This window comes from Mauremys reevesii, linkage group 22, assembly GCF_016161935.1.
Source record: "Mauremys reevesii isolate NIE-2019 linkage group 22, ASM1616193v1, whole genome shotgun sequence".
NCBI classification, from domain to species: Eukaryota; Metazoa; Chordata; order Testudines; family Geoemydidae; genus Mauremys; species Mauremys reevesii.
Genome location: NC_052644.1, coordinates 104,907 through 128,352, shown reverse-complemented (window position 1 = coordinate 128,352; position 23,446 = coordinate 104,907). Strand labels below are relative to the sequence as shown.

The window sequence follows — 23,446 nt, the reverse complement described above, 5'->3', positions numbered from 1 at the left end:
GTGCTTTCTACTTGTAGTCCTACCGATGTAATGGGAATAGGATTGAGAGCGGAGCCCCACTGTGTGCGGGAGGGGAAAATAAGCGCCTACCCAAAGTTGCTGACTGAAAGGGTAACTGATTTGTTTTCCCCCCTTGTGCTGGGTTTAGTAGCAAGAGAAAAGAAGTCACAGGCCAGAGTCTACTGCCCTCGTGCAATGGAAAGAGAGCAAGAGCGATGAGTCTGCAAGCGTTGTTGATGCGACGCAGAAGGCGTCCATCTGGGAGCGGAACCGCCACCACTCTCAATGAGATAAGTGTCTTCTTTGGTGATCGCTCTGCTCAAAGCCCATCTTGCTCCTGGTAGGGATGCCCCATTAGCTGGGGCTGGGTTTGTAAGAAAAGGTTCCTGATTAGTTGCGGTTACAAGGGAGACGATGTCCCCATTTTCAGGGGCTGCTCATGTCTCTGGCCAGGACCAGTGTGTCCTCCGCGGCATATTAGATCCAGGGAGATGACTCCAGCTGGTGAGTTTCTTGACTCCCTCCCATGTTTCTCTCTCTCTCTCTCTCTCTCTCCTCTAATGTGTTGGCCAACACACACTCTGTCTGTCTCTCACTCTCTCTCTGTCCTTGCCTCTTCTTGTGCTGTTTTCCTTCGTAGGACACGGGCAGGTGTGTTAGGTGTGCATCCCCACAGGCTAGGTCTTGTGAGCTATGAACAAGTAGGGGACCGAAATGATGCAGGGCAGTGGGCGCTAGAGTGAAGCGGTGACTGTGGGTGTTGACTTAGTCTCTGCTCTAGTGGGGCTGACGTGGGAGGCAGGGATGAGGGCAAGATTTCACGCACCAATTGAATTTTTTGTAGTGAGGGCTCTTGCTTGGCTTATTTGCTGCACTTGTAGAGGAATTGTCCAGGAGCAGGCAGCCAGAGGAGAAATTGGCAGACGTAGGCCTGAGGAGCCTGGACATTCTTCTAAGGAGACATGAACAGTCCTCAGCTTTCTGCCTCGTGCATAACTGGCTGTGGATAAGTGGTCAGTGCTTGGAATTCCTCATCTGTATTTGCTGTGATTTTCTTCACACTTTGCTTCCTTGTTGGGTGTGGGGCTCTTTGGGATTAAGGCTGGGGAAGGGACCAGAGTCACAATGCGATGGAAAGCGAGTGAGAGTGATGGGACTGCGAGAATTATTGATGCCTTGAAAAAGCCGTCCAACTGGGAATGGAACAGTCATCGCTGTCAATGAGATAAGTGTCTGTTTTGGTGATTGCTCTGCTCACGGCCCACCTTGCTCCTGAAAGGGATGCCCCGTTTGCTGAGGCTGTGTTTGTAAGAAAAGGTTCCTGACTAGTTGTGGTTTTGAGAGAGAGAGAAGATTCCCATTTTTAGGGGCTGCTCAGTTTTCTGGCCAGGAGCAGTGTGTCCTACGCAGCAAAAGGTTGCATCTAGGAGAATGAGTCCAGGTGGTGAATTGCTTGCCTTTCTCTCGTGTTTCTCTCTCGTGTGTGTTGGCCAACACTCTTTCTAAATCTGTCCTTGCCTTTCCTTGTGCTGTCTCCCTTCTTAGGATATCGGCAGGCGAGCTAGGTGTGCACCCCCACGGGTTGTGTCTTGGGAGCCATAAAGAAGTAGGAGGGGACGAAAATCATGCGGGGCAGTCGGTGTGAGACTGCAGCGATGACTGTTGGTGTTGTGGGGCTAAGACAGATCGAAAGCGACGCAGGGAAGAGGGCCTTAATTGGGCTCTATGTAGTGCGGGAGTTCTCAAACTGGGGTTTAGGTCCCGTCAGGGGGCCGCAAGGTTGTTATCTGGGGGGTTGTGAAATGTCATCCTCCATCCTAAACATCACTTTGCTTCCAGCATTTATAATGGTGTTGAATATACAAAAAGTGTTTTTAATTTATAAGGGGAGGGTCACACTCAGAAGCTTTCTATGTAAAAGGGATCATCAGTACAAAAGGTTGAGAACCACTGGTGTAGTGATAGTTCTTGCTTGCCTTCATTAATTTGCAGAGGAATTGTCCAGGAGTCTCAGCTGGAGAAGAAGCTGGCAGAAGTGGACCTGAACTGCCTAGACATCCTTCTAAGGAGACATGAACAGTCCTCAGCTTTCTGCATTCTGGATAACTGGCTATGAGTAAGAAGTCAGTGTTTTCAATTCCTTATCTGTACTCACTCTTGTTTCCTTCATAGGCCGTGTGCTTCCTCATTGGGTACGAGGCTCTTTGGGATTAAGGCTGGGGAAGGGACAAGAGTCTCCTGAGCAAAGTGACTATTTTGGGTGCAGTTAAAATGGGTCCCTTCTAGTTGCAGCTGTAAAGTAGTAATGGGAGATGGGTTGAGGGCAGAGCTGTGGGATACGGGAGATGTGAAATGAAGAGACTACGTGATATTGAAGACGGAGATGGTAATATATATATTTTTTTCTTCCTTTTACTTCTTCCTTGGTACTAAACCCAGCAGTCACACATCAGAGTCTACTGCCCTCATGCGATGGAAAGTGAGTGAGAGCAGCGAGCCTGTGAGCATTGTTCATGCCAGGCAACAGCCGTCAATGTGGGGATCGAGCAGATGCCACTGTCGGTGAGATAAGTGTCTGTTTTGCTGAGGGTTCTGCTCATGGCCCATATCAGTTTCTTGCCCCTCTCTCTCTCTCTTCTCTAGTGTGTTGGCCAACAATCTGTCTCTGTCCTTGCCTCTCCTTGTGCTGTCTCCCTTCATAGGACACGGGCAGGAGTGCTAGGTGTGCATCCCCACAGGCTAGGTCTCAGGAGCTATGAAGAAGTAGGAGGGGATGAAAATCATGCAGGGTAGTGGGCGCTAGAGTGGAGCGGTGACCGTCAGTGTTGACTCAGTCTCTGTTCATCGAGTCGGGCTGATGTAGATGAGATGGGAGAGGGAGGCAGGGATGAGGGCATTCATAGAGCTCTGTGTAGTGACAGTTCTTGCTTGGCTTTATTAGTTTGCAGAGGAATCGTCCAGGAGCCCCAGCCGGATGAGAATGTCAGAAGTGGACCTGAGCAGCCTGGACATCCTTCTAAGGAAACGAGAATAGTCCTCAGTTTTCTGCCTTCTGCATAACTGGCTGTGAGTAAGGGCTCATTGTTTTGAACTCAGAGTCATCTGTACTCACTGTAGTATTCTTCATAGACGGTGTGGTTTCTTGTTGGGTACAGGGTTCTGTGGGATTAAGGGTGGGAAGGGGCCAGAGTCTGCTGTGCAGAGTGACTCTGTTGGGTGTTGTTGTAAGAGGTGCTTTGTACTTTTAGTCCTAAAGGTGTAATGGGTAGATGGCGGAACCCCGCCGTGCGTGAGAGGGGAAAAGAAGAGCCTAAGAGACATTTCTGACTGAGACGGTAGCTTACTTGTTTTATCCCCTGGTTTTAGTACCAAGGAAAAAGACGTCACATGTCAAAGTCTACTGCCCTTATGAGTGAGAGTGACGAGACTGCGAGCATTGTTGGTGCCAGGCAGGAGCCGTCCATCTGGGAGCAGAACAGCTGCTACTATCACTGAGATAAGTGTCTGTTTTGCTGAGGGTTCTGCTCACGGCCCACCTGGCTACAGGTAGAGACACCCCATTAGGTGGAGTGGGTTTGTAAGAAAAGGTTCCTGACTAGCTGTGGTTTTAAGGGAGACACGGTCCCCATTTTCAGGGGCTGATGATTTCTCTGGCCAGGATCGGTGTGTCCTCGGCAGGAGAAGGTTAGATCCATGAGGGATGACTCCAGGTGGTGAGTTGCTTGCCTTCCTCCTCTGTTTCTCTCTCTGTCGTCTCTACTCTACTCTACTGTGTTGGCCCCCACACACACACACATACTCTCTCTCTCTCTGCTGTCTCGCTTCATAGGGCACGGGCAGGAGTGCTATGTGTGCATCTCAGGCTAGGTCTCGGGAGCTATGAACAAGTAGGAGGGGATGAAAATCATGCATCGTAGTGGGCGCTAGAGTGGAGGGGTGACTGTGGATGTTGACTGTCTCTCTTCAAGTGGGCCTGATGTAGATAGGATGGGAGAGGGAGGCAGGGATGAGGGCAAGATTACCTGCACCAATTGAATTTTGTGTAGTGATGGCTCTTGCTTCGCTCATTTCCTGCGCTTGCAGAGGAATTGTCCAGGAGCAGCAGCTGAAGGAGAAAGTGGCAGACGCGGACCTGAGGAGCCTGGACATCCTTCTAAGCAGACATGAATGGTCCTCAGATTTCTGCCTCCCGCACAACTGGCTGTGAGTAAGCGGTCAGTGCTTGGAATCCCTCATCTGTACTTTTCATTGGACACGGTGCTCTGTGGGATTCAGACGAGGCAAAGGCACAAGTCTCCTGTGCAGAGTGAGTATCTTGGATGTAGGTGCAGTGGGCTGCTTTTTAGTTGTAGTGCTAAAGCTGTAATGGGAGGAGGGTTGAGGGCGGAGCCCTGAGGTGTGGTAGATGGGAGAAGAAGAACCTATGCACGTTGCAGACTGAGATGCTAACTGATTTGTTTTTCCCCCTAGTGCTGGGTGTAGTACCAAGTGGAGAGTCAGAGTCCACTCCGCACATGCCATGGAAAGGGAGCGAGAGCTGGGAGATTCTAAGCATTGTTGATGCCAGGGAAGAGCCATCCAGCTGGGAGTGGAGCAAGGACCACTGGCTGTGAGATAAGTGTCTTGTTAGGTGAAGGCTCTGCTGTGGTTAGGAGGGAGACAAGGTTCCTATTTTCAGGGGCTGCTCAGTCTTCTGGCCAGTATCGGTGTGTCCTCTGCAGCGGAAAGTTGGATCCAGGAGGATGACTCCAGGTGACAAGTTGCTTGCCTTCCTCCCGTGTTTCTCATTTTCTCGCTCTCTGTCTCTCTAGTGTGTTGGCCAACGCGCTCTCTTAATCTGTCCTTTCCTTTCCTTGTGCCATCTCCCTTCTTAGGACACAGGCAGGCCTGCGAGGTGTGCATCTCCACAGGTTAGGTCTTGAAAGCCCTGGAGTAGTAGGAGGGGACGAAAACCATGCGGGGTAGTGGGTGCGAGAGTGGAGCAGGGATTGTCAGTGTTGAATCGGTCTCTGTTCAAGTGGGGCTGATGTAGATGGGGTGGAAGAGGGAGGCAGGATTGAGGGCAACATTTCAAGTACCATTAGAGCTGTGTGTAGAGATGGCGCATGCTTGGCTTTTGCAGCTGCACTTCCAGAGGAATTGTCCAGGAGCTCGAGCCAGAGGAGAAACTGGCAGAGGTGGATCTGAGCAGCTTGGACATCATTCTAATCAGACAGGAACAGTCCTCAGCTTTCTGCATTCTGAACAACTGGCTGTGAGTAAGAGGGTCAGTGCTTTCAATTCCTTTTCTGTACTCGCTGTAGTTTACTTCACAGGCCTTGTGCTTCCTCGCTGGGTACAGGACACTGTGGTATTAAGGCTGGGGAAGGGACAAGAATCTCCTGAGCAAAGTGACTATTTTGGGTGCAGTTACAATGGATCCCTTCTAGTTGCAGATGTAAAGTAGTAATAGGAGATGGTTTGATGGCGGAGCCGTGGGATATGGGAGATGTGAGATGAAGAGACTACGTGACATTGCAGATGGAGATGCTAATTTGTTTTGTTTTCTCTCCTCTGCTGGGTTTAGTACCAAGGAAAAATAAGTCACATGTCAATCTACTGCCCTCATGCAATGGAAAGTGAGTGAGAGCAGCGAGCCTGTGAGCATTGTTCATGCCAGGCAAGAGCCGTTCATTTGGGAGCCAAGCAGATGCCACTGTCAGTGAGATAAGTGTCTGTTTTGCTGAGGGTTCTGTTAACAGCCCATCTGACTCCAGGTACAGACACCCTGTTAGCTGGGGCTGGTTTGTCAGAAGAGTTTCCTGACTAGCTGGGGATACAAGGGAGACAAGGTCCCCATTTTCAGGGGCTTGTCATTTCTCTGTTCACAAGCAGTGTGTCCTCCGCAGGAGAAGGTTGGATCCAGGAGGATGACTCCAGATGGTGAGTTACTTGCCTTTCTCCTGTATTTCTCTCTCTCTTCTCTAGTGTGTTGGCCAACACTCTCTTTCTCTCTCTGTCCTTGCCTCTCCTTGTGCCGTCTCCCTTCATAGAACAGGGGCAGGAGTGCTAGGTATGCATCCCCACAGGCTTGGTCTTGGGAGCTATGAACAAGTAGGAGGGGATGAAAATCATGCAGGATAGTGGGTGCTAGGGTGGAGCAGTGTCTGTGGGTGTTGACTCAGTGTCTGTTCATTGAGTCCGTCGGATGGAGATGGAATGGGAGAGGGAGGCAGGGATGAGGACATTCATAGAGCTCTGTGTAGTGATGGTCCTTGCTTGGTTTTATTAGTTTGCAGAGGAATCGTCCAGGAGCCCTCGCCAGAGGAGAATATGCAGAAGTGGATCTGAGAAGCCTGGACATCCTTCTAAGGAGACATGAATAGTCCTCGGGTTTCTGCATAACTGGCTGTTCCTCATCTGTACTTGCTGTAGTTGTCTTCACAGGCCTTGTGCTTCCTCCTTGGGTACGGGGCTCTGTGGCTGGGGAGGGCCCAGAATCTGCTCTGCAGAGTGACTATGTTGGGTGCCATTAAGAGGGCCAATGTAGACAGGAGAAAAGGGGCCTGAACCCTGATTACAGGGCGGTCACCCTTTCTTCAGTAAAATATGCCTCCTTTAAACTCGGTGTGTGCGGGGCAGGGGGTGGGGGAAGTCCCCAATGTGAAAAGATCTGGAAATGAACAGGTAAGGGAGGGATCCTGCTGAGTGTCTCCTTTCCGATCATCCTCCATCTCTCAGCGACACCCTTCCGGACTTACCTTCCTACCTCACCAAGAAAATAACTTTGTGCTCCCTAAACTTTACCAGAAAAGACCCCTCTTCCTTGTGACGCAGTCCTGTTAGTAGGGTTAGGTGCACCCATGTGCTGGCTCTGAATACCATCGCATGTGCTTACAACACCTGAACATTAACACATTTCAGAAACGATAGCCACATCAATCCCTTCGGACGTAGCCCTAGGAATCTCCTCTATCTCCAAAGAGACACAAGGCCTGGAATTTGGACACAACTGAGGGAGCTGTCCGAATCTCTACAGTTGAACACTCATCAGTGCAACGGTGTCTTTCTTGTGCACAAGAAAACAAAGGGTCAAAGTTGTGGTTGGTTGAGCGGTGTAAATTGGGCAGGGCAAAAGGACTTGAGGAAGGATGAGGTGGAAGTGAGGGTCTGAAAGGAGCCCCCCACCTCACCTGTTCATTTCCAGACTGTGTGACATTTGCATGGTTGGGCCATTTCTTGGCTTTTTTGAGAAAAGGGGCGAATTTTCCATGGCGTCCACCATCCCCTTACAGCTGCCCCTTCGCCACACCATGTTGCATCTGACCTGGATAGGTCGCAAGTAAGATTTCACTTCAAATCTCAAAAAAGTCCAGTAGAAATAATTGTGGGGGAATTTCCTGTCACTAAGAGAAACGGAAGCTCAAGCCTTCTCAAGGGGTGGGGTGTCACTCAGCCACAGGCACAAAAAGGCTCCCCTAGTTTAAGCGTGCGAGGGATAAGACCTTACACCCTGGTTACAGGGCAGTCATTTTGCAGGGCGTGTCAAAGTGACCTGTGGTTTAATTTGCTTGGCAAAGGAGACCCAAACCTTCCTTACAGGGTGGTCCTTAAGCCAGGGGCGTTCGAATGGGGCAGAGAGAAAAGCGCCGTAAAGCAGAGACCTCCGTTCCCTCAGGAAAACATGGTCTCATTGCCCAGCAAGTGCCAGCGGCCCAAGAGGAGCTAGAAAGGGGAGACCTGCACCCTTCTCACAGGGATTGGTCAGTGGCAAAGAGCATTTTAAAGGCTAGGTCCTAAGGAGCTCAAAGCCACAGAGACCTTGTGATGTTCTGAGTGTAATGTAATATCTCATTGTAAGGTGACGGGGCCAGCAAGAGTTAATTAACTCACAAACTGACCTTGACCCATGGCCTTACTTTAAAGACTGGTTACGAAGATATGTAAAGGAATAGAGGTTTGAAATGCAGCCTGCATTGTTAGAGATAGAAGGGTAAATATTAGCTCAGGTCTTGTCTCTTTCTATAGCTGTGATTCAAAGATCAAAAAAGCAATATTAACATTTAGGAAGACACTGGAGTGAAATAGCGTTATTGTCTATATCAGGGGTCGGCAATCTCTCACAAGTGGTGTGCCGAGTCTTCATTTATTCACTCTAAAATATATTACTGGCACACGAAACCTTAATGTTTTTCAGAAGGTCTCTTTAGTTCTGTAATATATAGACATAGAAACTAGTGTTGTATTGTAAAATAAACAAGGTTTTCAAAATGTTTAAGTAGTTTCATTTAAAATTAAATTAAAATGTTGATCTTCCACCGCTGGCCTGCTCAACCCGCTGCTGGTCTGGGGTTCTGTTCCACTCGGCCGCCAGCAGGCTGTGCGGGGCAGTGCCCACATACAGCGGGTAGCTACCTTCTCCCTGGTTCTGGCCCATTCTCTTCCTCTCTATGCACTGAGCTGAGGGTGGGAGTGGACCGAGCACAGGGCTGGGGTTGAAGGGTCTGGCCAGGAGCTAGAGTGAGGGAGGGGGCTCAGGGTTGGGGCAGGAGGTCTGGGTGTGGGGGCACTTACCTGGGCGGCGCCCATTTGGTGTGAGGGGTGCAGGTGGGAATGGGAGTGGGGGTGCAGGAGCTCCTGTTTGGTGCTCAGGGTGGGGATGTGCAGGGATGCAAGAGTCAGGGCAGAGGACTAGTGGCATGTGAGGGGGGTGCAGGTGTCAGGGTGGGGGGGCTGGGTAGGTGTGGGGGTGCAGGTGGGGGGGCTGGGTAGGTGTGGGGGTGCCAGAGTCAGGGCTGGGGTCGGGCGGGTGCGTGAAGGAGTCAACAGAGGGCTGGGTCTGTATGAGGGAGGTACAGGGCTCAGGGCAGGGGCCTGGGTGTGTGTGTGTGGGGGGGGGGTGTCAGGGCTCAGGGCAGAGGGTTGGGTGACTGCCCCCCTCCGCTCCTCCAACCCCCTCCACTCCTTGTCCCCTGCCCACCCCCTCCTGGGACCCCTGCCCACCCCCTCCTGGGACCCCTGCCCCTAACTGCCCCCAACTGCCCCCCAGAACCCTATCCCCTTTCTAAGCCTCCCTGTTCTTGTCCCCTGACTGCCCCCCTAGGAGCCTACCCCCTACCTGTCCCCTGACTGCCCCAACCCTTATCCACCCCGAGACAGACCCCCGGACTTCCACACCCCATCCAACCACTCCCCACCTCTGACAGGACCCCCCAGAAATCCTGACCCGTTCAACCCTCCCCCTGCTCCCTGCCTGCTGCAACCCCCTCCATACCCCTCCATACTCCTGACAGCCCCCAAACTCCTGACTCATCTAACCCCTGACCACCTCCTCGAGACACCCCACATCCTAACTGTCCCCTGACCCCTATCCAGCCCCACCCCTGACAGACCCGAATTCCCATGCCCCATCCACCCCCCTGTTCCCTGTCTGCCGCCTCGAGAGACCCCCTGCCCCTAGCCACCCGGGATCCCACCCCCATCCAACCAACCCTTCTCCCTGTCCCCTGACTGCCCCCCCCCTTACCCAACCGGCCGGGCCCCAGATCCCCTTACCATGAGCCTCCAAGCAGAGCCAGCCTATGCTGCCCCACAGGAGCGCGCAGCCCTGGCCCCAGAGCTCTGCGTGCGGGGGCAGGGATCTGGGGGAGGGGAGCAGGCGGGGGAGGGGCCGGCGCCTTGCTGTGCTCGGCCCGGTGCTCCAGCCCGGGAGCGCGGACCCTGCGCCTTATCGTGCTGCCAGGATTTTTAATGGCACCCAGGAGTCCCGGCAGGCAGCCGCGTGCCATTGAAAATCGGCTCCCGCGAGGTATTTGGCACGCGGCTGCCGGAGGTTGCTGACCCCTGACCTAGTGTCTCTGTGGCTCCATGAGGGAAATAACTAGTGACACCGTGTGGCCACGCGGGGTAATGCGCAGAGCATTTCGCGCATGGCGCAACAGCGCCACCGTGTGGCCACGCGGGGTAATGCGCAGAGCATTTCGCGCATGGCGCAACAGTGCCACCGTGTGGCCACACGGGGTAATGTGCAGAGCATTTCGCGCATGGCGCAACAGTGACATCGTGTGGCCACGCGGGGTAATGCGCAGAGCATTTCGCGCATGGCGCAACAGTGCCACCATGTGGCCACGCGGGGTAATGCGCAGAGCATTTCGCGCATGGCGCAACAGTGCCACCATGTGGCCACGCGGGGTAATGCGCAGAGCATTTCGCGCATGGCGCAACAGTGCCACCGTGTGGCCACGCGGGGTAATGCGCAGAGCATTTCGCGCATGGCGCAACAGTGCCACCGTGTGGCCACGCGGGTAATGCGCAGAGCATTTTGCGCATGGCGCAACAGTGCCACCGTGTGGCCACGCGGGGTAATGCGCAGAGCATTTCGCGAATGGCGCAACAGTGACACCGTGTGGCCACGCAGGGTGATGCACAGTTGCTCCATGAAGGAAATGCTTTGTCCAGTAGTCAGAGTGCCTACCCCAGGGGTGGCTCTAACAATTACGCCGCCCCAAGCACGGTGGCACGCCGCAGGGGGCGCGCTGGCGGTCACCGGTCCCATGGCTCCGGTGGAGCAGCCGCAGGCATGCCTGCGGGAGGTCCACCGGAGTCGCCTGCTGCCCTCCCAGCGACAGGCAGAGCGCCCCCCCCCCCGCCTGGATCGGGCCCCAGTCCCCGTGGGCCTCCCCCCCCGCCCGCGTCCCTTCCTGACAGAAAAAAGCACGAGCCTCTCCCCTGCCTGCTCTGTGCTGCGGGAGATCGGCTCCTGGCAGAACTGCTGTCTGCTGCCGCAGGGTCCTAGCGCCTGCCCTCCACCAATGGCAAGGCAGGCTGCCCTTACCCTGCCCTTCCACCCTCGCCCTGAGCCTCCCCAACGCCCCAAACCCTCATCCTGAGCCAGAGCCCTCATCCCCCCGCACCCTAATCCTCTGCCCCAGCCCTGAGTCCCCCCACATCATGAGCCCCACAGCCCACACCCCAAACCTCTACCCCAGCCCTGACCCCCCCACAGCATGAACCCCTCATCCTCAGCCCCACAGCCCTCACCCTGCACTCCCTCCTATCCCCAAACTCCCTCCCAGAGCGTACACCTCCTCCCCCTTCCTACACCCCCAGCCCAGAGCCTGCACCCAAACTCCATCCCAAACCCTGCACCCCAATCCCCAGCCCAGGACCTGCACCCCATACCTCCCCCCGAAACCCCACCCAGAACCTTAGGCAGGTGGGGGCAGAGTTTGGGGGGGGCCGGATTTTGGGGGGGGGGCGGGTTCTGGGCACCACCAAAATTTCTACAAACTTGCCACCCATGCGCCAGACTTGCCAGCACTCCGCTCACCCCACCCCAATCTGCCCCCTGCACGTGGCCCTCCAATCAACCCCATCTGTTCCCCATCTCAGGGCACCCCAACATCCTCCATGACACCCAATCCCTACACCTCAACCCCAATTGGCTCCAACCTATTTCTCCTTTGCTGGGCCCCACTTCCTCAACACCGCATTTCCCCATGCCACCCACAGCCAGCCAGGTTTCCGTCTCCAATTCCTGTTACCCTTCCCAGCCACACTGGGGCCTTTCAACCCCCTCCACCCTGCCCTTACTCTCCAAGGCTTATGAATCCCACATTCCCTCAGTACAGCTTGGGAACCTTAAACCCCTCTACCTGACAGTGCAGCCCCCCACCCCCAGATATCATACAACTAAGCCACTGATGCACAGACCCCAAATTGCCTACTGAACGTGTCCGTTGATCAGCCCTATGGACTCTCTCTCTCTCCTTTCCTCTCCTTGTGCTGTCTCCCTTCCTAGGACACGGGCAGGCGTGCTAGGTGTGCAGCCCCAAAAGCTGTGTATCGGGAGCCGTGAAGAAGTAGGAGGGGACAAAAATCCTGCAGGGTAGTGGATAGTGGAGTAGAGCGGTGTCTGTTGGCGTTGACTCAGTCTCTGTTCATCGAGTGGGGCAGATGTAGATGGGACTGCAGAGGGAGGCAGGGATGAGGGTAAGATTGAACACAGCAATAGAGCTCTGTGTAGTGATAGTTCTTGCTTGGCTTTATTAGTTTGCAGAGGAATCATCCAGGAGCTCTCATCAGTCGAGAATATGGCAGAAGTGGACCTGAGAAGCCTGGACAGCCTTCTAAGGTGACATGAATAGTTCTCAGCTTTCTGCCTCCCGCTTAAGTGGCTATGAGTAAGTGGTCAGTGCTTTCAATTCCTCATCTGGACTTGCTGTAGTTTTCTTCACAGACCATGTGGTTCCTTGTTGGGTATGGGGCTCTGTGGGATTAAGGCTGGGGAGGGGCCAGAGTCTGCTGTGCAGAGCGACTCTGTTGGGTGTAGTTGCAAGGGCTGCTTTCTACTTTTAGTCTTAAAGGTGTAATGGGAAGAGGGTTGAGGGTGGAGCCCCGCTGTGCAGGAGAGGCGAAAAGAAGAGCCTACGAGACGTTGCCGACTGAGCTGGTAACTTACTTGTTTTATCCCCTGGTTTTAGTGCGAAGGAAAAAGACTTCATGTGCGAGAGTCTACAGCCCTCGTGATGGAAAACAAGTGAGAGTGACAAGACGGCGAGCGTTGTTGGTGCCAGGCAGCAGCCGTCCATCTGGGAGCAGGACAGCTGTTACTATCGCTGAGATAAGTATCTCTTTTGCTGAGGGTTCTGCTCCTCCAGGTAGGGACACCCCATTAGCTGGGGCTGGGTTTGTAAGAAAAGGTTCCGGAGTAGCTGTCGTTATGAGGGAGACAAGGTCCCCATTTTCAGGGGCTGGTCAGTTCTCTGGCCAGTAGCAGTGTGTCCTCTGCAGTGGAAGTTAGATCCGGGAGGATGACTGCAGGTGGAAAGTTGCTTGCCATCCTCTCATGTTTCTCTCTTTCTTTTCTACTGTGTTGGCCAACATTCTCTCTCTCTCTGTCCGTCTGTCCTTGCCTTTCCTTGTGCTGTCTTCCTTCGTAGCACACAGGCAGGCGTGCTTGGCCTATGTATTAGGAGCCATGAAGAAGTAGAAGGGGATGAAAATAATGCAGAGTAATGGGCACGAGAGCGGAGTGGTGACTGTCGGTGTTAACTCGGTCTCTGTTCATCGAGTGGGGCTGATGTAGATGGGATGGAAGAGGGAGGTGGGGATGAGGGCAAGATTTCATGCACCAATTGAATTTTGTGTAGTGATGGCTTTTGCTTGGGTTACTTGCTGCATTTGCAGAGGAATCATCCAGGAGCAGCAGCCAGAGGAGAAATTGGCAGACATGGACCTGAGCAGCCTGGACATCCTTCTAAGCAGAGATTAACAGGCCTCAACTTTCTACCTTCCACATAACGGGGTGTGAGTAAGCGGTCAGTGCTTGGAATTCCTCCTCTGTTGTCACTCCAGTTTTGTTCTTCAGAGGGTATGTGGCTCTGTGGGATTCAGATGAGGGAAAGGCACAAGTCTCCTGTTCAGAGTGGCTGTTTTGGGTGTAGTTGCAACAGGCTTCTTTCTAGTTGTGGTCCTGAAGGTGTAACGGAAAAAGGGTTATGGGTGGAGGTCTGGGGTGTGGAAAATGGGAGAAGAACCTATGTAACGTTGCTGACTGAGATGCTAACCTGTTTGTTTCTCCCCTTTGTGCTGGGTTAGTACCAATAGAAAAGAAGTGGAGGGTCAGTGTCCGCTCCTCTCCTGCGATGGAAAGCGAGTGAGAGCGATGAGATAGCAAGCATTATTGATGCCAGGTAAGAGCCATCCAGCCGGGAGTGGAGCAGCCACCACTCTCAATGAGATAAGTGTCTGTTTTGGTGATTGCTCTGCTCACTGCCCACTTCGCTCCAGGAACTGCTCCATGCATTACCCTGCATGGCCACACGGTGTCACTGTTGCTCCGTGAGAAATGCTCTGTGCATTACCCTGCGTGGCCACACAGTGTCACTGTAGCTCCATACAGGAACTGCTCTGTGCATTACCCTGCGTGGCCACACGGTGCCACTGTAACTCCATGCAGGAACTGCTCTGTGCATTACCCTGCGTGGCCACACGGTGTCACTGTTGCTCTGTGAGAAGTGCTCTATGCATTAACCTGCATGGCCACATGATGTCACTGTAGCTCCATGAAGGAACTGATCTCTGCATTACCCTTCGTGGCCACACAATGTACCTGTTCCTCTTAGAGAAATGCTCTGTGCATTACCCTTCGTGGCCACATGGTGTCACTGTTCCTCTGAGAGAAATGCTCTGAGCATTACCCTGCGTGCCCACACGATGTCACTGCTGCTCCGTGAGAAGTGCTCTATGCATTAACCTGCGTGGCCACATGATGTCACTGTAGCTCCATGAAGGAACTGATCTCTGCATTACCCTTCGGGGCTACACGATGTACCTGTTCCTCTTAGGGTATGTCTACACTACAAGAGTAGTTCGATTTAACTTAGGTCGAATTTGTGGATTCGACCTTAGGAATTCGAATTTGTGTATCCACACTAAGGACACTAATTCGACTTTGTGAGTCCACACTAACGGGGCAAGCGTCGACATTGGAAGTGGTGCATTCTGGGCAGCTATCCCACAGTTCCCGCAGTCCCCGCTTCCCATTGGAATGCTGGGTAGAGCCCCTAATGCCTGCTGGGGGAAAAATGTGTCAAGGGTGGTTTTGGGTAACTGTTGTCATTCAACCGTCACTCCCGCCCTCTCTCCCTGAAAGCGCCGGTGGGAAATCTGTTACCGCACTTTTCTGGTCAGTGACAGCGCGGATGCCACAGCACTGCGAGCATGGAGCCCGCTGCGATCATCGCTGCACTTATGGCCATTGTCAACTCATCGCACCTTATCGTCCACCTCTTCCACAGTCAGCTGCTGAGAAATCGGGCGAGGAGGCTCCGGCAGCGCGGTGAGGACATGAAGTGTCAGAGTGGCACAGACCTCTCACAACACACGGGATCCCACGCCGCGGAGATCATGGTGGCAATGGGTCACGTTCATGCTATGGGACGGCGATTCTGGGCCCGGGAAACAAGCACGGACTGGTGGGACCGCATAGTGCTGCAGGTCTGGGATGAATCACAGTGGCTGCGAAACTTCAGGATGCGTAAGGGCACTTTCCTTGAACTGTGTGACTTGCTGGCCCCTGCCCTGAAGCGCCAGGACACCCGGATGCGAGCAGCCCTGACTGTGCAGAAGCGAGTGGCCATAGCCCTCTGGAAACTTGCCACGCCAGACAGCTACCGGTCAGTAGCGAACCACTTTGGCGTGGGCAAATCTACCGTGGGGGTTGCTGTGATGCAAGTAGCCCACGCAATCGTTGACCTACTGCTCTCAAAGGTAGTGACCCTGGGAAATGTCCAGGTCGTCATAGATGGCTTCGCCGCGATGGGATTCCCAAACTGCGGTGGGGCTATAGATGGCACTCACTCACATCCCTATCCTGGGACCGGCCCACCAGGCCAGCCAGTATATTAACCGAAAGGGCTACTTTTCAATGGTGCTGCAAGCACTGGTGGACCATAGGGGACGTTTTACCAACATCTACGTCGGGTGGCCGGGCAAGGTTCATGACGTGCGTGTTTTCAGGAACTCTGGTCTGTTTAGACGCCTGCAGGAAGGTAGTTTCTTCCCGGACCACAAAGTAAGTATTGGGGATGTGGAGATGCCTACAGTGATCCTCTGGGACCCAGCCTACCCGCTAATGCCCTGGCTCATGAAGCCCTATACAGGTGCCCTGGACAGTGACAAGGAGCTCTTCAACTACCGGCTGAGCAAGTGCAGAATGGTGGTGGAGTGTGCTTTCGGACGTCTCAAGGGGAGATGGAGGAGCTTACTGACTCGCTCAGATCTCAGCGAAACCAATATCCCCATTGTTATTGCAGCTTGCTGTGTGCTCCACAATCTCTGTGAGAGCAAGGGGGAAACCTTTATGGTGGGATGGGAGGTTGAGGCAAATCGCCTGGCTGCTGATTACGCTCAGCCAGACACCCGTGCGATTAGAAGAGCCCAGCGGGAAGCGCTGTGCATCCGGGAGGCTTTGAAAGCTAGGTTCCTCAGAGAGCAGGGTAACCTATGACTGTCCAGTCTCTTTACAGAGAAGCTGAACCTGCCCCTGTTTCAGTTACTATTGACTTTTTTCAGCGGTTACATACCCCGTCCACCAGGTTTCCCCCCTTCCAATAGATGTTTAAAAATAAAGTTATTGGAACATTTTTAATTAACAAAGTTTTCTTTACTAACGAATTCGCATTCAAGGGTTCAAACAGGGACGCAGACTGTGGTGGGTACGGTGTGCAGTGATGTACAGACCGCTTCTACACTCGAGGACTGACAGGCTCCTGCTCCTACAGTGGTCTCTGGGGGGAGGACGGTTACAGGAGGGTGTGCAGGAAGGGGTGGGTTTGCAGGAAGGGGTGAGGGGTGTGTGGGAAGGGTGAGTAGGAGTGGGGGGATGATGGCTCTGGCTGGGGCTCAGGGCATCGGAGAGGTTCATGGCTAGAGTGGAAGGGCATGGTAAGGGCAGCCTGCCTTGCCATTTGTGGATGCCAGGCGCTCAGACCCTGGGGCAACATACACCTCCCAGACTGACCTGGGGCAGCAGACACCTCCCAGAGTGACCCGGGTGCCTAGTGACTGCACTCTGTGTGTGACCTGCTGTTGATCCTGCCCCCATGTCTGTACCCTGTTAATGGTGGCTGTCCTATGCAATTAACAAACCCCTCCCCCCCTTCACACAAAGTCTTCTGCAAAGAAACATGACGGAAACAGTAATGAACAGCAAACTATTTTTAATACTCAACTACACAGTTGGGGGATGAAACTGGGATTTGGGATCGGGTGAGCCAGGAAGGGAAGCAATTCTCATACTTTAGGGAATGAGAGCTGTTTGGTACATGAGCGCTCTGCTGGGGTGGAGTGACAGTTTTCACGGCCCCTAGCGCCCCTCCTTCTTGTGATTTTGGGTGAGGGGGGGACAGGACTTTGTGGCGGGGGAGGGCGGTTGCAGATACAGTTCAGGGGGGCTCTCTGCTCCTGCCTGCGGTCCTGCAGAACATCCACAAGGCGCCGGAGCGTGTCCGTTTGCTCCCTCATTAGTCCAAGCAGCGTTTGAGTCGCCTGCTGGTCTTCCTGCCGCCACCTGTCCTCCCGTTTGCTGTGTGAGCGCTGCTGCTGAGAGAGGGTCTCCCTCCACTGGCTCTGCTGGGCCACCTTGGCTCTGGAGCAGGCCATCAGTTCAGCGAACATCTTGTCCCGAGTCTTTTTCTTTTGCCGCCTAATCTGCGCCAGCTTCTGTGAGGGGGATGCCGGGGCAGTTCGAGAAAGAGCCGCAGCTGTGTGATGGGAAAAAGGAAGTGATTTCCTTGCAAAGATACATGTTTGCGAACACTGAACACAGTCTACTCAGTTTCTGTGAACAAGACCATACAGGGCACCTAATCTCATGTGCTCTCAGGACAAGTTCGAATTTTCGGCATTCGCTTTCATTGCCTGGGGTCTTGCACTGGAGATCGGACAAGCGGGGCAGGACAGCAGAATCCGTGTAGAAGCCAGGCCTGGTAAGCCGTAAATTTTAGGCTGCTTAACAGTTAATGGATAGCAGTGCCCTCCTGCTGCAGGCAATCTGGAAAGCATAAAGTCTGACCCTGTTCCAGCCCCTCGCGGCTGTCCCCGGGAAAGATCCCTGTATGCTTTTCCTCTGCAGCCTCCAGCACGTGGCTGTTAAACGACGGTCATTGTTATGCAAAGGAAAAGTCAAGCATTCACAATAGGGGAATTACTTTAATGTTACTAATTAGATGCAGCAGTCGCCGAGCGAGATCACCCTGAGGCGGGTCACCAGGAGAAACAGAGAGCGCATGCTGCGTGAATCCCTGCACAGACCAGGGCCCTATGCTGCCATGCTGGTCGAGGCAATGCTCCCACTATACCTCAGGATGGCCTGGCGCGGAAGAGTGTGCTTCCACGGAGCACCCAATAAGGCACCTCTCCCCAGGAACCTACTGCGGAGGCTTTTCGAGTACCTCTCCGAGAGCTTCGTGGAACTGTCCCAAGAGGATTTCTGTTCGATCCCTATATGCATTGACCTTCTTTTCATATAGTTTTTATTCTTGTTTTGTTAAAAAATAAATGTTTACATGTTTATAGCACTTACCAACTGATCCTTCCCCTGATTCAGAGTCCGGGTTAACGGCTGGGGAGGGTTGGTAGGGGATCTCTGTGAGGGTGATGAAGAGATCCTGGCTGTCGGGGAAAGCAGTATTGTAAGCGCTGTCGCCTGCCTCGTCCTCCACAAACCCTTCCTCATCTTCCCCATCGGCGAACATCGCCGAGGAACTGCCCGTCGACACTATCCCATCCTCAGAGTCCACGGTCACTGGTGGGGCAGTGGTGGCAGACCCACCGAGAATTGCATGCAGTGCCTTGTAGAAGCGGCATGTCTGGGGCTGGGCTCCGGAGCGTCCGTTTGCCGCTTTGATTTTTTTGGTAGCCTTGTCTCAGGTCCTTGATTTTCACGCGGCACTGCGTTGCATCCTGGCTGTATCCTCTGAGTGCCATGGCTTTGGAGACCTTCTCGTAGGTCTTTGTGCTTTCGGAGCTGCGCTCCAAAAAATGGAATGCAGACTCATCGCCCCACACAGCGATCAGATCCAAGACTTCCCGGTCAGTCCATGCTGGGGCCCTCTTTCTACTCTGAGATTGCATGGACTCCTCTGCTGGAGAGCTCTGCATCGCTGCCAGTGCTGCTGAGCTCACCACGATATCCAACCAGGAATTGAGATTCAAACTGGCCAGACAGGAAAAGGAATTCAAATTTTCCCGGGGATTTTCCTGTATGGCTGATCAGAAGATCTGAGCTTGGACTGCTGTCCAGAGCGTCAACACAGTGGTGCACTGTGGGATAGCTCCCGGAGCTACTAAGTTCGATTTGCATCCACACCTAGCCTAATTCGACATAGCCATGTCGAATTTAGTGCTACTCCCCTCGTCGGGGTGGAGTACCGAATTCGAACTAAAGAGCCCTCCAGGAAGCCATTTAATTCGACCTAGTGTGGACGGGTGCGCGGTTAATTCGAATTAACGCTGCTAAATTCGAGTTAAAGTCCTAGTGTAGACCAGGCCTTAGAGAAATGCTCTGTGCATTACCATTCGTGGCCACACGGTGTCACTGTTGCTCCATGCAGGAACTTCTCTGTGCATTACCCTGCGTGACCACACGTTGTCACTGTTCCTCTGAGAGAAATGCTCTCTGCATTACCATTCGTGGCCACACGGTGTCACTATAGCTCCATGTAGGAACTGCTCTGTGCATTCCCCTTCGTGGCCACACGGTGTCAGTGTTGCTCCGTGGGAAGTGTTCTATGCATTACCCTGCGTGGCCACACGGTGTCACTGTTCCTCTGAGAGAAATGCTCTGTGCATTACCATTCGTGGCCACATGGTGTCACTATAGCTCCATGAAGGAACTGCTCTGTGCATTACCCTTCGTGACCACACGGTGTCACTGTTCCTCTGAGATAAATGCTCTGTACATTACCCTTTCTGGCCACACGGAGTCACTGTTCCTGCGTGAGACATGCTCTGTGCTTTACCCTGAGTGACCACACGGTGTCACTGTTGCTCCATGCAGGAACTTCTCTGTGCATTACCCTGCGTGGCCACACGGTGTCACTGTTCCTCTGAGAGAAATAAGAACATAAGAAAGGCCGTACCGGGTCAGACCAAAGGTCCATCTAGCCCAGTATCTGTCTACCGACAGTGGCCAATGCCAGGTGCTCCTGAGGGAGTGAACCTAACAGGCAATGATCAAGTGATCTCTCTCCTGCCATCCATCTCCATCCTCTGACGAACAGAGGCTAGGGACACCATTCTTACCCATCCTGGCTAATAGCCATTTATGGACTTAGCCACCATGAATTTATCCAGTCCCCTTTTAAACATTGTTATAGTCCTAGCCTTCACAACCTCCTCAGGTAAGGAGTTCCACAAGTTGACTGTGCGCTGCGTGAAGAAGAACTTCCTTTTATTTGTTTTAAACCTGCTGCCTATTAATTTCATTTGGTGACCCCTAGTTCTTGTATTATGGGAATAAGTAAATAACTTTTCCTTATCCACTTTCTCAACATCACTCATGATTTTATAGACCTCTATCATGTCCCCCCTTAGTCTCCTCTTTTCCAAACTGAAGAGTCCTAGCCTCTTTAATCTTTCCTCATATGGGACCCTCTCTAAACCCCTAATCATCTTAGTTGCTCTTTTCTGAACCTTTTCTAGTGCTAGAATATCTTTTTTGAGGTGAGGAGACCACATCTGTACACAGTATTCGAGATATGGGCGTACCATGGATTTATATAAGGGCAATAATATATTCTCAGTCTTATTCTCTATCCCCTTTTTAATTATTCCTAACATCCTGTTTGCTTTTTTGACCGCCTCTGCACACTGTGTGGACATCTTCAGAGAACTATCCACGATAACTCCAAGATCTTTTTCCTGACTCGTTGTAGCTAAATTAGCTCCCATCATGTTGTATGTATAGTTGGGGTTATTTTTTCCAATGTGCATTACTTTACATTTATCCACATTAAATTTCATTTGCCATTTTGTTGCCCAATCACTTTGTGAAGAACTTCAAAAAGATCTCACAAAACTATCTGCTTTGGTCTTAACTATCTTGAGTAGTTTAGTGTCATCTGCAAACTTTGCCACCTCACTGTTTACCCCTTTCTCCAGATCATTTATGAATAAATTGAATAGGATTGGTCCTAGGACTGACCCTTGGGGAACACCACTAGTTACCCCTCTCCATTCTGAGAATTTACCATTAATTCCTACCCTTTGTTCCCTGTCCTTTAACCAGTTCTCAATCCATGAAAGGACCTTCCCTTTTATCCCATGACAGCTTAATTTACGTAAGAGCCTTTGGTGAGGGACCTTGTCAAAGGCTTTCTGGAAATCTAAGTACACTATGTCCACCGGATCCCCCTTATCCACATGTTTGTTGACCCCTTCAAAGAACTCTAATAGATTAGTAAGACACGATTTCCCTTTACAGAAACCATGTTGACTATTGCTCAAGAGTTTATGTTTTTCTATGTGTCTGACAATTTTATTCTTTACTATTGTTTCAACTAATTTGCCCGGTACCGACGTTAGACTTACCGGTCTGTAATTGCCAGGATCACCCCTAGAGCCCTTTTTAAATATTGGCGTTACATTAGCTAACTTCCAGTCATTGGGTACCGAAGCCGATTTAAAGGACAGGTTACAAACCTTGGTTAATAGTTCCGCAACTTCACATTTGAGTTCTTTCAGAACTCTTGGGTGAATGCCATCTGGTCCCGGTGACTTGTTAATGTTGAGTTTATCAATTAATTCCAAAACCTCCTCTAGTGACACTTCAATCTGTGACAGTTCCTCAGATTTGTCACCTACAAAAGCCAGCTCAGGTTTGGGAATCTCCCTAACATCCTCAGCCGTGAAGACTGAAGCAAAGAATCCATTTAGTTTCTCTGCAATGACTTTATCATCTTTAAGCACTCCTTTTGTATTTTCATCGTCAAGGGGCCCCACTGGTTGTTTAGCAGGCTTCCTGCTTCTGATGTACTTAAAAACATTTTGTTATTACCTTTGGAGTTTTTGGCTAGCCGTTCTTCAAACTCCTCTTTGGCTTTTCTTATTACACTCTTGCACTTAAGTTGGCAGTGTTTGTGCTCCTTTCTATTTGCCTCACTGGGATTTGACTTCCACTTTTTAAAGGAATGCTCTCTGCATTACCATTCGTGGCCACACGGTGTCACTATAGCTCCATGCAGGAACTGCTCTGTGCATTACCCGGCATGGCCACACGGTGTCACTGTTCCTCTGAGAGAAATGCTCTCTGCATTACCATTCGTGGCCACACGGTGTCACTATAGCTCCATGTAGGAACTGCTCTGTGCATTACCCGGCGTGGCCACACGGTGGCATTGTTCCTCTGAGAGAAATGCTCTCTGCATTACCATTCGTGGCCACACGGTGTCACTGTTGCTCTATACAGGAACTGCTCTGTGCATTACCCTTCTTGGCCACATGGTGTCACTGTTGCTCCGTGGGAAGTGTTCTATGCATTACCCTGCGTGGCCACACGGTGTTACTGCAGCCGTCACTGGGGATTAGGAGGTTCCAGGTGCCCTCCCAGCCCTATCTCCAGAATGTAGGGTTACGATGGGGCTTAGGGGGGTCGGAGGGCCCCCTCCCGCACTCTCTCCATGCTATAGGGGTTCCAGGGGGGCTTAGGGGGTTCCAGCGAGGCCCCCAGGCCTCTCTCCAGGCTGTAGGGGTCTTGGTGGGGCTTATGGGCCTCGGACGGACCCCCCAGCTTCTATCCAGACTGTAGGGTACCGGGGGGGCTTAGGGGATTCCGGGGGAACTCCCAGCCCTCTCTCCGGGCTGTAGGTTTCCTGGGGGGGCTTAGGGGGTTTCGGGGGACCCCCAGCCCTTTCTCCAGGCTGTAGGGTTCCCAGGGGGCTTGTGGGGTCCGGGGGGGGCCCAGCCCTCTCTCCAGGATGTAGGTGTCCTGGGGGGCTTAGGAGGTTCTGGGGGGACACCTCAGCCCTCTGTCCTGGCTGTAGGGGTCCCAGGGAGCTGAGGGGGTTCTGGGGGGTCCCCAGTCCTCTCTCCAGGCTGTAGGGGTCCCTGGGGGGCTTACATGGCTTTTGGGGGGCCCAGATACCTATGTCCAGGCTGGTGGGTTCTCTTGGGGGCCAAGGGGGTTTGTGGAGGGCACAGATACCTACGTCAAGCATGTAGGGGTCTCTGGGGGGCTTATGGGGTTGTGGTGGACACAGAAAACTACCTCCAGGCTGGAGGTCCAGGCTATAGAGGTCCCTGGGGGGCTTACAGGGTTTATGGGGGCCACACATACCTATGTTTAGAATGTAGGCATCCCTGGGAGGCTTAGATGGTTTGTGGGGTCCCAGATACCTACATCCGGGCTGGAGTGTCCCTGGGTGTCTTAGAGGGTTTGTGGGGGGAACAGATACCTACGTCCAGGCTGTAGTGGTCCCGGAGGTCATAGCGGGTCGTGGGGGGCACACATACCTACGTCCAGGCTGTAGGTTTCTTGGAGGTGCTTACGACGTCATGGGGTATATAGATACATACGTCCAGGGTGTAGGGGTCCCATGGGAACTTAGGGGGTTCGTGGGGGGCACAGATACATACTTCCAGGCTGTAGGGGTCACTAGGGGGGTTAGGGGGTTCGTGGGGGGCACAGATACCTACGTCCCGGCTGGAAGGGTCAATGGGGTGCTTAGGGAGTTCGTGGTGAGCAGAGATACCTACGTCCAGGCTGTTAGGGTTTCTGGGGGATAAAGGGGTTTCGGAGGGGCACATATACCTACGTACAGACTGTAGGGGTCCCGGGGGGCTGGGGGGGTTTCGGGGGGCACAGATACCAATGTCCAGGCTGTAGAAGTCCCTGGGTGGCTTATGGGGTTTTTGGGGTGCAGAGATACCGACTTCCAGGCTGTAGGGGTACCTGGGGGCTTAT

At 52.8% G+C, this 23,446-nt stretch overlaps 2 long non-coding RNA genes across 6 annotated transcripts; both read left to right on the top strand.

Moving 5' to 3' along the window:
• Positions 1–1,143: 1,143 nt before the first annotated feature.
• LOC120388575 lies at positions 1,144–7,621 on the top strand. Of its 4 annotated transcripts, none has more exons than XR_005590600.1 (3): positions 1,144–2,116; positions 5,567–5,922; positions 6,272–7,621. It is a non-coding gene; the product is annotated as an uncharacterized LOC120388575 (long non-coding RNA). The 4 variants fall into 4 exon arrangements; XR_005590601.1 differs by having other exon boundaries at positions 1,144–2,123; XR_005590602.1 differs by lacking the exon at positions 1,144–2,116 and adding an exon at positions 5,210–5,266.
• A 4,414-nt stretch (positions 7,622–12,035) lies between these two features.
• LOC120388578 lies at positions 12,036–14,819 on the top strand. Of its 2 annotated transcripts, none has more exons than XR_005590609.1 (4): positions 12,036–12,112; positions 12,462–13,287; positions 13,579–13,673; positions 14,781–14,819. It is a non-coding gene; the product is annotated as an uncharacterized LOC120388578 (long non-coding RNA). The 2 variants fall into 2 exon arrangements; XR_005590610.1 differs by having other exon boundaries at positions 12,462–13,298.
• Positions 14,820–23,446: the final 8,627 nt, after the last annotated feature.